The sequence below is a fragment of the Physeter macrocephalus genome, chromosome 11 (genome assembly GCF_002837175.3).
Source record: "Physeter macrocephalus isolate SW-GA chromosome 11, ASM283717v5, whole genome shotgun sequence".
In the NCBI taxonomy this organism is placed as follows: domain Eukaryota; kingdom Metazoa; phylum Chordata; class Mammalia; order Artiodactyla; family Physeteridae; genus Physeter; species Physeter macrocephalus.
The window spans coordinates 53,277,724-53,291,013 of NC_041224.1; the positions used below are offsets into that span (position 1 = coordinate 53,277,724).

Consider the following 13,290-nt stretch of genomic DNA (forward strand, 5'->3'; position numbering starts at 1 on the left):
ACCAGGGATCAAACCCGGGCCCCCTGCCTTGGGAGCACGGAGTCTTAACCACTGGACCACCAGGGAAGTCCCCCGGTTTCTAAATAAACCTCCTTTAAAGACTCCCTGAGGCCCAAATCCATGCTGTTCCCTCCACAATGACACATTTTATCCAACCACTTTAAGTAATGAACTGGTGTGACTACAGCGTGCTTAGTCCTGGGGAGACAGAGGTGTTCCTTGAGCTTGAAGAACTTATAGTCTAGCCTGGGCGACAGATGGGTAAATGCGCAATTATAAAACTGCAGTACACATAGGATGGACAGAGAAGGAAGCTTGGGTGGAACGTCAAATGATGAAGAGGAGCTGCTCAAGAGGAGAAGAAATGATGCTCAAGAGAAGATGCTCGAAAGAAGAGCATTCCAGCAAGGGAAGGAAGAGCTTGCACCGGGGACAGCTCAGCCTATAGCTCCAGCTTGTCTGAACCCTCCACAGTAAGTACAGTGCCCAGGACCCAACCTGCTTTTAGGGGACTGCAGAAATGGTTTTGTTCTCATTTATTTTAACACATTATTGGCTGGGGGATTTTTTGCAGAAACTAACGCCTGTGGCCTTAATATGACTCCGGTCAAAAATATGTTAAAAGCAAAAGCAAAAAATGAATACAATGATAATGAATATATAATAATGAATCTAGCCTGAATTCTACTCAGTTTTTTATCAACAAGGTCATAAAACATAATGCTTAATTTTTTTTAATGGAAGAAGAAGCCGATAAAGGCAAAACTACCTAGGGCCTTCAAAAGTCACAATGCGTAAGTCATCAGCCCTGGCTTACACAACGACACAGGTGAGCAATAAGGTCTGGAAGGGCACGTGACAATACCTAAAACACTCTGACCCCTTACCCTGCACAAGGCACTTTCCTAAGAGCCTTGAAACTACTAACCTCTTTATTCCTCACAATCCAATGATGTAGGTACAATTACTACCACCTCCATTATACAGATAAAGAAATCAAGGCAGAAGAGGATAAGCTCCCCAAAGTCACGCAGATAATACACTCACACAGCCATCCAGACAACCAGCTCACCTATCCAGGACCCATAACTCTGGAGTCCACACATTTAAGCTTTCTGTGGACACACCCCAAATTATTGAATTATCTGTGATTAAGAGTCCATTTTTTACCCCTTCCAATCAGTCATGGGTCAATACCTTTGTAAAAAAGCAATACAAATGAATTGTTAGAAAAATGAAATACAAAACAAAACATAGAAAAGGCAAGCCCAATTTTTAACAAATTAAATTCAAGAGCTCTGATAGCTCTGGTGTCAAAGAGGAAACTGAGGAGACCCCCAAGGCCCCCAGAAGCAGCAAACAAACAGGCGTAGTAGGCACATGTGAGCTGCTTTCTTGCTGTCTCTGGAGGTGTGGGTAAGTCCCTTTTAGAACCTAGTTCCGAAGTTTTTGCATTATGAGCTTTCAGATTTTATTTAAGCATCTCTTTTTCCAGACTGGGTCCAGAAATCTGCTGGTCTCAGACTGAGTCTGACTTAAACAAGACAGGATCTGGGGTCAGACTGGGCTGACTTAGAAACCAGATGGGGTCCAGGGTCAGACTGGGTCTGACTATAAGCTGGACTAGGTCCAGTGTGAGGCCTCGGGTGAATAAAATTTTGTTTTAAGGCTGAACAGGTAGGTTAACCTTACCAAAGATAATCTTGAATTACAGTGGCCACGGTAGAGAACTTTTAACCTAGATAAGCTTATCCATTTAGGAGGTGCCCTAGAGGGTCTCAGCTAAGCACTCACCATAAAGAGTACAGGAAAAATTATCTTTCCTCCCCTACAGTATCTGTGACCAGGATGAAACCTGCTGGGACACCCACTCTCTCCAGACCTGCCGATGGGATCCTGGGAAAACCGGCAGAAGCCGGCAAAGGGTGAGAATTCGAACCAAAGTCAGTCAGTTCTCCCAGATCTCTACCTGTAGTGCCTGATGGAGAGAGGATGGTAAAATTTTACGTTGTCCCTTTCTTTCCAAATTCAGATTGGCAGGCAAAAAATATAAGAATTAGATCTTTGAATTATGACTCATGACTGTGCTTTTGGGTACCCACTGGTTGTTGACCTGTTCTCTTCTAGGGACAGCTTTTGCCCTTGTTTGTCTCATTTTGTGTCCTGAGAACTTAGGTTGGCAACCATCACACTGGGGGCCCTAAAAATATGGCCAGACACAAAGGTGAGTTGCATTCTATTTTCAGCTAGGGTCCTACCAACTGTTGCCAGCTCTCAGAGGAATTATCTATATGTCCCTTCCTCCCTCCCTCCCTTCCTTCTGTTATCTTTGGGAATGGTTCTCGATCTTGAGAAGGTAGTATTTTTTGCACCCTATCTGAGGATACCTCTCATGTTCATGAAGTTGTTCAGTACTGCCAGGGGTACTTACTATTTGTCCTGGCTCAAACCTGACAAAGATATTCAAAAGGATTTTTTTTAAGTAGCTCTATGGTCAGAAGTTGGCCAAATTGGAAGCTGATATTCAGAGCCTGAAGGGAACTTTCTTTTTAGATTTTCTCCCCTAACCTAAAATGAAACTATGTACCCAGAGGGAAATAAAAACATTCTGAAGGTTTTTGTGCGAGGATTTACTAAAAACATTCCAAAGAAACACAGCTCTAAATCTAGAACATAGGAATCTTTTGATTTTCCTCTTGAAGATGTTCTCTCTGATATAAAGAAGTAAACTAAAGGTGATGTAGTTGGATGAGTGGGTCGGCACCTTGATACCATTCAGGTTGCAACCCAATTTTTTTGAGGAATTAAACACAACTATACTGTCTTACGAATCAAGTCTTTACAAGAACAGAAATGTGGCTCTAGAAACAATTCAACGCCCACCTATCCTTTTTACCAATCCCAGATCCTGCCCTATCATGTCAAAAGGCTTACAGATATTGTAAAAGACCTGGGCTTAGGGAACAAAAGTCCTTCTTCGTGGAATTTGCATTCTTCCTCTGTGCATTTTAAGATGTAAGTGTTCTCCCTGGTCTTCTCCATGAACCAAGGTAATTCTTATCAGAAGGAGAAAAAAAAGAAAAGGCTATCTTGAGAACCTGGCCTATGAAAAACCTTAAAATCTCTTCTACAAATATTAGTAAAAAGTTTAAGCCATCCAAGCAGATAACCTTAACTTATATCATCTGCCAGAAACACAATTTGGATGCAACTGTTCTTTTATAACCTAGTGAGTTTGCATTATCATACCTGTTTTGTGGCTAAAATTTTAAAACAAAAGCTGTAAGATCTCTGTTTACACCTGCTTGTATGTTTATGTATTTCTATGTATGTATGTTATAAACGTGTGATTTTTTTTCACCTCCAATGGCATTGCCAAAATTAATTTGTAAAGAGCTCTGTTTAATTGGCTTAAAGATAAATAAGTGTTTATATAAATCAAATACACTTTCAGAAATATAGAAACTAACCCAAATGTTTTTCAAGTTCACATGATCTAGGATAATCATTAGTACATAAAAGCTAGTTTACGTTTGTTGGTTTAATTAAAATAGGCATGGCATAGAGTTACCAGCATTAAATACAATACTTTTAATCTACCTGGGCTTACTAAAGGTCAAAACAGCTGATGTTATCTCTGTTACAGAATCTGTCAATAAGAAAAATAACTTAAGATGATGGTTAGCTGCTTAAAATCTTGAGAAATTTTCATGACTAATCTAAATATAATTATTAAGAACAAGTGAATTAAATAGATGTAAGACAAAAGTTTATAAATGGACTTTTCAACAATAATTATGTTTCACAGTATGTCTTTTTAAAAATAGTTTCCAAAACCTTTTTGAGAACTTGAAACTTTAAAGTTATACTGAGATAAATTAAATGATGGATATTCACTCAATATCTAGATCATTTTCAAATAAGATAAAATACTGAAACATCAATTACTGAACACAGGTTTATCCACTTTTGGTTTCCTTTTACAGAGGAAACAATGATATTTGGGTCTATCAGTAAACATGCTTTGGTCCACATGGAAAATTTACTACTAGGAAGAATATGCTCCTAGAAATTATGAAATGTATTTATAAATTTGCCAATCCACAGAACGCTAGCTTAACAGACAATCCACAATTGCTTCGTACTTTTCACTAGGAATAAAGAATTCTAAGGTTAAGAATTCTAATCAATATATGTAATTTAAACTTATTAGAAATAATAAGGACGAAAGGAAACAACTGTATATGAAAAGTAGGTAAGGAAAGTAATAGGATTGCTTGTTCCAGAATGAGAAAGAAGAAATAAAATAAGGTGAAATCTGAATGGATACAAAAAAGTTGTGAAAGGTTTGCAGAAAAGGAATACTGGGAAAGGAATTTTATGTGTGGTCAAGTTAAGACTGGAATGGATGTATTTGTTTATAAATAATGAATTTTATTATCAAATGTACACTGGTATTTCTTTTTTTTTTCTTTTTTTGGCTGTGTTTGGTCTCCGTTGCAGTACACAGGCTTTCTCTAGTAGCGGCGAGCATGCTTCTCATTGAGGTTGCTTCTCTTATTGCAGAGCACAGGCTCTAGAGCGCAGGCTCAGTAGTTGTGGCACCCGGGCTTAGTTGCTTTGTGACATGTGGGATCTTCCCAGACCAGGGATCGAACCCGTGTCCCCTGCACTGGCAGGCAGATTCTTAACCACTGTGCTACCAGGGAAGTCCCTGGTACAAACTTATAATTTTGTTTTCTCTCTGTTAACACAACAAAGTTTTATTGGACTATTGGTCTGCTCTTGATAAGAGATTATAGAAGTTGGTTTTTGTTGGTTCGTTTGTTTGTTTACCTTTTGGACAATCCACCTAGAAAGCAAAGATTTTGTGTCTTACCAAAATTATTTATTATGCTTCACATTCTCTTTATCTGGTCTTTAATTACTCAAGAAAACCCAGTCTTCTTAGCTTTAAAAGAGCTAAGTTTTGTTCAGAACTGTATAACTTTCTGTATCTGCCTTTAAAATTTTCTATTGTCACTTTGGTTAAATAGATAATTAGGTATTATTTCATGATAATCCATGATCCTATCTAGTCAAATGTTCAAACCTTTTGACCTCTGACAAATTCCCAAAACCAAATTCTAAAAGGAGTCTTTTTGACCTCAAAGTAACTTTGAGATTTCCTAAAGAATCCCTGGAAATCTCAAAGGATTTGTCTCTCACCTTGTAAAAGAGAGCTGTTAAGTCAATTAGGCGTATTTAGTATATTCAATTACATGGGAAGCATCGTCAAATAAGTGATGATAAGCCCCCTTAAGTTATATTTGTATGGATGCATGTTATTAACAACAGTGTTCTAGAAATTGTAGGAAATTCCTAAAAATCTAGTACGTCCTGGTATGTTATCAGTCATAATTCCATTCATTATTTTTAAATGCTGTATGTCACAGAAATAACCAAATGTCCTTATCAGTTCCATTATAATGAACTCTCATCAGATCTTTAACCATGGGCATTGTAGTTTACAGACAGTTACTGTTTTACTCTGATACTTTTGCAAAAGTGAGATTCACAGAAAGGACCCTATCAAGTACTCTTAACGACTGACATCATTGCCAAATTTCAAGATGTTGAAACTTGGGTGTGTATTTCAAAACTGAAGAAGGCTCCACATGACATCTGGTCCTATGTGAACACTGGAGAACTCAAAATTGAAGAAGAGAAGTAGCCAACATCAAGGTAAACTGCTTCCTCCCAAGATAGTAGATCAAGAACATTTTTTTCCATTCCTCCCTCCTTTTCTGGCCATACTCTTCCTAATTCTTACGGCACGAAGGTCTTTATGATTCTTCTTTTGTCTTGCTCTGGCTTGGAAAGATAATGGCATTGTTTACATATCTCAGGCCATTGCAAGGGGGAGTAATCCAACCTCCAAATGACTGCTGGATTTGCCACAATGCTAGTGATACTGTACTTCGGCCCATCACAAATTTCTCCCTGATTTCCAATGCCTCGGTTTCTCTGGAACAAACTCAGCCCCTTCTCTATTGTGTCAGACTCCTTAACCAGGGGAGTCCATTTCCCTGCCTCTGATTAACAACCAGAAACCCAAGGAAACTTGCATCCAGGCTCTGTACAAAAATGGTGCACAGGCAAGGGTGACTAGAATAAAACCACCTGTGCATTGTACAGAACCTTCAATTTTACTGACCTCCATCGCTGTCACCTTTCCAGTCCTGGGCCACAGACTCAAATGGAAATTACCAGGAGGCATTCATGATTCAAAATTAGTTTCCTGTGGCAGATCCCTACTGCCCTGGCTAAGAGTAAGTGCAAATGAAGCTATGATCAAGAATCTCTCTTTAACTCTGGAAGATATTGTAGAACCTGCTGCTAAAGCTATACCCACACAAAAATGATCCATATATTCTCTGGCCAAAGTTGTTCCTGATAATAGAATAGCCTTGGATTATCTTTTAGCTGAGCAAGGAGGTGTTTGTGCTGTGGCCCACACCACTTGTTGCACCTGGACTGACACTTCTAGGGAAGGTGAGACTCAGCTACATAGGATCACTGACCAAGCCAGTTGGCTTAAAGTGACTCCTTTAATGGAGGTCCTTCTTTGACTTATTTGATTCTGATTGATTTGGGTCATGGGGACCATGGCTCCAAAGTACACTCCAGACATTGGGAATTATCCTACTTATAATAATCATAGTAGTCTCCCTGGTGTGCTGTATTCTCTCAAAAGCTTTAAATGCTTATTCACAACTTCTAACCACCAAGCAAATGACTAGACTCCCTAAGATTAGAATGTAAGGAAAGGAATGAAGAGAATGACTGATTTAAAGAACGAAACCAACATGGTGGCCTGTGAGTACCACAGAGAGGATCAGAAGAAACGGTGAAAACCTCAGAGCAGTGACTGGGAGTAGTGCTAATGCCTTAAATTTCGTTCACATCTCTCAGTTACACTGAGAATCTGATCAAAAGCGGGGAATTATCCAAAACAAGATAACAGGCCTAAAATGGAGTCATTTACGCCAAGCCCTACGTCACCAAACCAAGACTTAATTATGGTTTCAGCTCTCCCAGAAATGGAATATTAAACCAGTCAATCATGAATCACCTGATCAGCACTAGTTAGGTAATCTGACTGATAGATCCATTCCATTCCCTAAAGGAAAGTGACTTTTCAATAACCAACGCCCTTTTTTGTCTAGTATAACTTCCTTGTTCCGATTCCCTCTGGCTATAAGTGTCTTTGATTTCATACAGCTCCTTGGAGCTCCCTTCTATCTGCTAGATTGAATGCTGCCTGATTCAAATTGATTTTTGTGCAAATAAACTCAATCCCAATATGCCCCAGTTTTTTGTTTGTGTGTGTTTTTTTTTTTTTTTTAACAGTGTATTCTCTTTGGAAATCCAGCCTTTCATACCAAGGTTTGTATAAAACAAGATGCACCTTTATTTCTTGGTATCGAATTATGGTAACTGTCTTAGATCACTTGCTGCCTCCCATGTTACCTTCAATCAGGATGTTGTGTGGTGGTCATCATCTTTATAAAGGAATTATTTCAAGTGCCTAAAGAAAGGATTTTTACATGTGTTATTTCATTCAGTCCCCTGCCTGAATAATCTTAACAGCTGATCTTAATTCCACCATGTTTTCACACATCTACTTCCCTTGCATCAGAAATTTCAACACAGATAGGATGGTTCCATCTGGTGATGAGGTGGGGAAGCAAATCTTGCTCTTTTCCCACAGATGGAGACATGGCTGCCTGGGATTTGGGGATTTAGAATTTCTTATTAATGGCAAAATCTGGAATGTTGTTGTAACTCAGGCAGCAGATGGTCACTGTCCTGAAGGAAAAAGGGCACTCTGGGGTAGAGACACTGCTCATAGGGATCAATGCCACACAAACATCTACCCAGAAATGGCCCAACACAACCATTCCGAAAGTGCCAATATGGTACCCCTGAAGAGGAGATGGAACTGCCCCTGGGGAGGACTGCAGCACCTCCTGAGAAGTGATGAGTCATATGTGTTCTCATCCTATCATCATGGAAGGTATAGAGCTGCCCAGGAGGTTTGGGGACCTGTTATATCAACTTCAGAGCACCCATCAAAGTGCATTACAGTGCTTTGCCTTATCTAATTCTCATGACAACCTTGTGAAATAAGTACTGTTGGTTTACAGATAGAGAAATGGAGACAAAGAAATGGCGAGTAACTTTCTGGGGATGGCACAGCTAGTCACTGGCAATGCTGGGATTTGAATATGGATGCACAGATGTTTAATGTAATTTATTATATTGATATGACCCCTATTCTTCCATGCAAATGCTTTACACAGCTCATGGGAGGGCCCTCTTTTTCAAGACTATCACCAGAACTTCAGATACAAGAGACAGGGAAGCTAGTACTAGCAGCGCTAGAAACAATAGTTGTAAAGAGCATGTACGCAGTAAAAATTTGTCATTATTGTATTTATTTCTGTAAATTGCCCGAAACTAGTATTTTATCAGACCCATTTTACAGATGAGCAAACGGTGGCTTTAAGAGGTTAGGTAGTTGCCACAGTCACACAACATATTTGGCCTAGATCAGAGACTCGAATCTGCTCTTTCTAATTCTTTTCTATTTTCCAACCACCACTCTGGGTTGTCAGGACAAGCCATTCCTATCTGGGGCCCACACCCTCTCCTCCACCCCATCCTGAACAAATGCAGTTTCCCCAGATTCCCTTTACCTAACTCCCCTTTGTCTCTGTCACCCCTGAGGCCCAAGATGAGAACGATTCAGACAGTTTAAAACTTAGTTGCAAATTTTCGGGTAGGGAAATACCGTCCTACCCCAGGCAGCCTCCTTCACTGTGAATCAGGTAGTCAGAGGAGCCTCCCAAAAGGCACAGACACTTTGTACAAGCTGAGCTGAAACCAAGCAACGCAACTCCTAGCACTAATAATTACTGAAATTTGTTGAGAGTAAGAATAGCTCAGTAAAGCCCAGTGTTTCCCTAAAGGGCAACTATAATAGGCCTATAACTTCAAACGTGTGAGAATAATTTGTTATTCATGTTAATCCCCTCGCCATTGCCAGCGACATCAATCTTTTTCAAAGGGGGACACTGGAAAAAAACCACTGAAGGCTGAAGGGAAAGGACAGGCGCGAAGGTGAGGAACAGCAGCCAGCACAGCAACTCTGCGGTTCTGCTTGTCGCTGCCTGAGACTTGCCATGTTTCATTCGGGTTCACCCTCCGCCCCAGGCCCATTTGGCTACAATTCCCCAGTAAGGCAGGGAGGTGGACCAGACCACCATCAAGCCATTCCCGGCTATTTTTTTTTTACAAGGGTAATGTAAGTTTAAGAACTTTTACCACGGAGGTCCAGGCAAGATTACTCGCCCTACTTAATGAATTCTTTGCAGATTCTGTTTCAACTCAGAAACAGCACCCACTTTAAAAACTGTACACACACCCAGACGGCCACACTGGTTTCCAGGACTTAGTTTTCAAAGTTGCAGAAGTGTCTCAAGTAAAAATGATGCTTAGGAACAGGCCAGAAGCCGACAACAGAAGAATGAAAACGTAACACGGATGAAGGTGACTCTGGAAAACCAAGAATTCAAATAAATTGAAGGGACGGCCTGTGGGCTAACATCTCAGAAAAGAAAGAAATGGTGTTGGTCATTTTCACGGCCTCCCCTCCCCCCTTTTACTCAAATTACGAATGAAGGTTTATAGGAGATGCTTTCCACTCACAGTCACAGATGGGCCACCCCATACCTTCCTTTTCTTGTTCCATGTACATTAGAGAGAAAGCAAAGGAAAGATTTTTCTTTTCTGCTTTACTTTGCCTTGACATGGGACCCGAAAACAGGAGCAACGGTGATGTCTAGCTTTCCCAGATCCTGGCATTCGGGGGAAAACAAAGCTCCTTTCTAAGTGGATACTGATCGAAGGACCTAGAGCGTGGGAAGCTAAGTGAATGTCCACTTTCATAAAACAGGGCATCGGCTCCTCCCCTCTGCCATCAGCGTGCAACAAGCCATACACCCTTCCAGGCTCAGAGAAGGGGAACCCCGGCCAGCGGCCCCTCCTGGGGAGTTCTTGAGCCAGTAACCTCGGCAGCCTATAACTAGGCTATCTCCCTCAAATTGCCCGGGAAATCACTCGAGAAGGGGTCTTGGTCCCGCTGTCTGGATTGGAGACCGTCTGGCGCCCCATATTGGCAGGGGCAGGCCCGAGAGACAGAGGGTTGTGTACTGGGCACGGTGAACGAGAGCAGGTGCCAGCCGTTGTCTAAATAAATTATTCAAGATTCACCGGGCCTGTAGCTGAGAAGCTGCAAACGGTTTTTACCTCTGGCATTCATTTTTTCTCTTTAGTAATATTTATAGCTCCTTAAATTAAAAAAAATTACATGCTCATTATGTAATATTTTAGCAACAGGAAGAGTATGACGTAAAAGTAAGAACGTTTAAGTCTCCTTCTCCTAGCACCCCATTCCCCAACTCTGTGAACACTTAGGGATGTATCCTTCCAAACCTTTTCTCTAAGCACGCATACCAGCATATCTTTCTGTAAGGTTTGTGCTCCCAGCCTCTGAAACCTGCGCTGCTCTGAACTCGTCCATTCTCTTTTATGTCCTGGGCTCCAACACCGGATACGGCCTTCACGTCAGGTCTGCCATGGGACCTTTGGGTTACGTTTTCCCACAATACCCCCAACTTGGCCCTGACAGCTTGCCTCAGTTCTGAGTCACTTCAGCCATTGATCATATTTAAGCTGTGTTTCCTGCAACTTGAACGCCTTTTATGTGCTTTTAGAGAGTTGCCTGGCCTTCCTCTCAGCAGTAGTAGAAGAGAGTTGGCCATGGTGATTTCATAAGCCAAAATGCAAACAAGTTGTGAATAAGACCTTCCCGCCTAGAGAGAGTGAAGAGTATTTCCTAAATTCTAAGAAAATGTTGCTTATAAGATTTAGTCACAGATATTTGGGGAGAAAAGAACAAAATACTATATTAAGCATATTTATGAACCATAAGATGATTTTATGAACTATAAAACAAAATTTTTTCTTAATGTGCATTTCTTTTTTTTTTTTTTTTTGTGGTATGCGGGCCTCCCTCTGTTGTGGCCTCTCCCGTTGCGGAGCACAGGCTCCGGACGCGCAGGCTCAGCGGCCATGGCTCACGGGCCCAGCCGCTCCGCGGCATGTGGGATCCTCCCAGACCGGGGCGCGAACCCGGTTCCCCTGCATTGGCAGGCGGACGCGCAACCACTGCGCCACCAGGGAAGCCCTTAATGTGCATTTCTGAATCCAGAAAATATGATGGTTTCACTCCCTCACCTTTCATAACCTGAACTGCGATCTCATACACCAACCCCCTTTTTTTGGCAGGGTCTACCCCACAATGTTATCTTAGATGTCTGCGACCCTAAAAGATGAATAGTCTCAAATACTGGATGTTTAACGTGAACGTGAGTTGGGACCTGAATTAATCCCAATCATCTTGACGTTTCACACCGGCAAACCCATTTCTGCTCTGAAAAGGCTGTCTGGAATGACTTCTCCATTAGGAATCCTGCCCGTGGCCCTTTAAAAATAAATCATATCTGTGGGTGATCCTTATCTTCATGGTTGTGGTGGCAGAAACCACGGGTCTTAGTCTCAAGTCTAGAAGTTGACAACATAGACTCTAGAAATGCAAAGGTTACGGAAGAATATGAAGCCGAGAGGAATTTTTCCTGTTTCAGGACGACGTTCTCAAATGAGGTTATGAGATGAGGTAGTAACTGGTCATATGGCAACAGGTACCACACAGCCCTGCTCAGTCTCCCTTCACCAGTCAACCAGCAATTCCTCTCACAAATAGTCCAGTGCCCACGTACACGGGATGATGAAGGAAAAAAAACTGGCCTGATGAATGGGTGTGATTTCAGACACACTAAATATCATGACCCCACCCAACCTATTATGACATCTAAAATTCTACCACTAGAAATTCATTTATTTGCATCTTGAGTCCCTGAGAAGAACAATATCTTAAGCTATTTAACTAACTCGCGATTAGAAAGCTACCAGGAACGAAGGATGAGGAGCGAGATATTGATACAAAGGAAATGCCGGGAAGGTGAAGATTGATATTTAAAAGGAAGTTAAGGTGTCAAAAACAAACTGCAGTCTCTTTTTCATCCTACTTATGGCTTGCCATTTTTTGGAAAAATTTCTTCTTAGCAGTGCAAAACCCCTAGGGAAAGAAGTGGTTCACTCTAAGAAAGCTGGAGGAGGATTAATTCTAAGCAGATACTCATATTCTTGGGAACCAAAAGGGGAAGCCTTTATGGATTCTAACCATCCTGACCCTCTTTTCAGCATAGCCTTGAATATCGATGATAATGTGAATACACATAAAGAGATGCCAGGTAGGGGAACAAGAGCTTGGATTGAATCCAACCAAAAGACACCCCACTTGGTTTCAGCACCCTCCCTGCTATGGGGCTAATTCCTAACAGCAAACAACAAAACTATTAAAAAATTTAATAAAGTAACCAATTAAATATTTCAGAGTACCTCATTACAACATTTCACTATTTGCACTGATTATCATGTGGCTGCTTATACAGATGCCCATAAATCTGACTGCATTAGGTTCTCAGGCTTTTATTTGAGATCATTTCTTCTCCCTATGTGGACTTGCCCAGGAAATGAGATTTAATGAGTCACCATCCTCTGTGATAATCACAGGAGAGCTCATTAGCTTTTTGTCAGATTTGTACCTACTATCTGCCCCCAATATGCCTATGACTTCTTTTGAGTTAAATATATTACCAAAAGGGAGAGCTCAAAAAGAGCACGTCTGTGCTGAATGCTGCAGATTTGAAACACTATATAAATATTTTTAGATATGTTAAAAGGCATCTGAGAGCAGAAGAGAAAAAAATAACAGAAACACATCCCTATTGATAGCATCACTACTTAGATGACACACCATTAAAAAGAAACAAAGTTAGACATTTACACCTTTAGAAGCCCTGTCAAATGTTTAAATGCCTGGGCTGAATCAAAGCAAGAAAGGGTTCAAAGGACAGAGGAAAAGAGTGTCATGATTCTTACAATTTATCAAGTTTGGGGCATCCCCCATTATGAATCTTAGGACACTTCACCAAGGTCTCCCAATCTCATGACCTTTGGTTTTCACTGGAAATGACCAGATGGCTCTCATAGCAATTCATGAGAAGGGATGATGTCCTACATTACTCTCAAGGAAAGATTAAGTGAATTTTCAGTCCTTCC

At 41.0% G+C, this 13,290-nt stretch overlaps 1 pseudogene; it reads left to right on the forward strand.

Moving 5' to 3' along the window:
• Positions 1–297: 297 nt before the first annotated feature.
• Positions 298–13,290, forward strand: part of LOC114487060 (dual specificity protein phosphatase 5-like) — a 187,360-nt pseudogene continuing 174,367 nt past the window's right edge.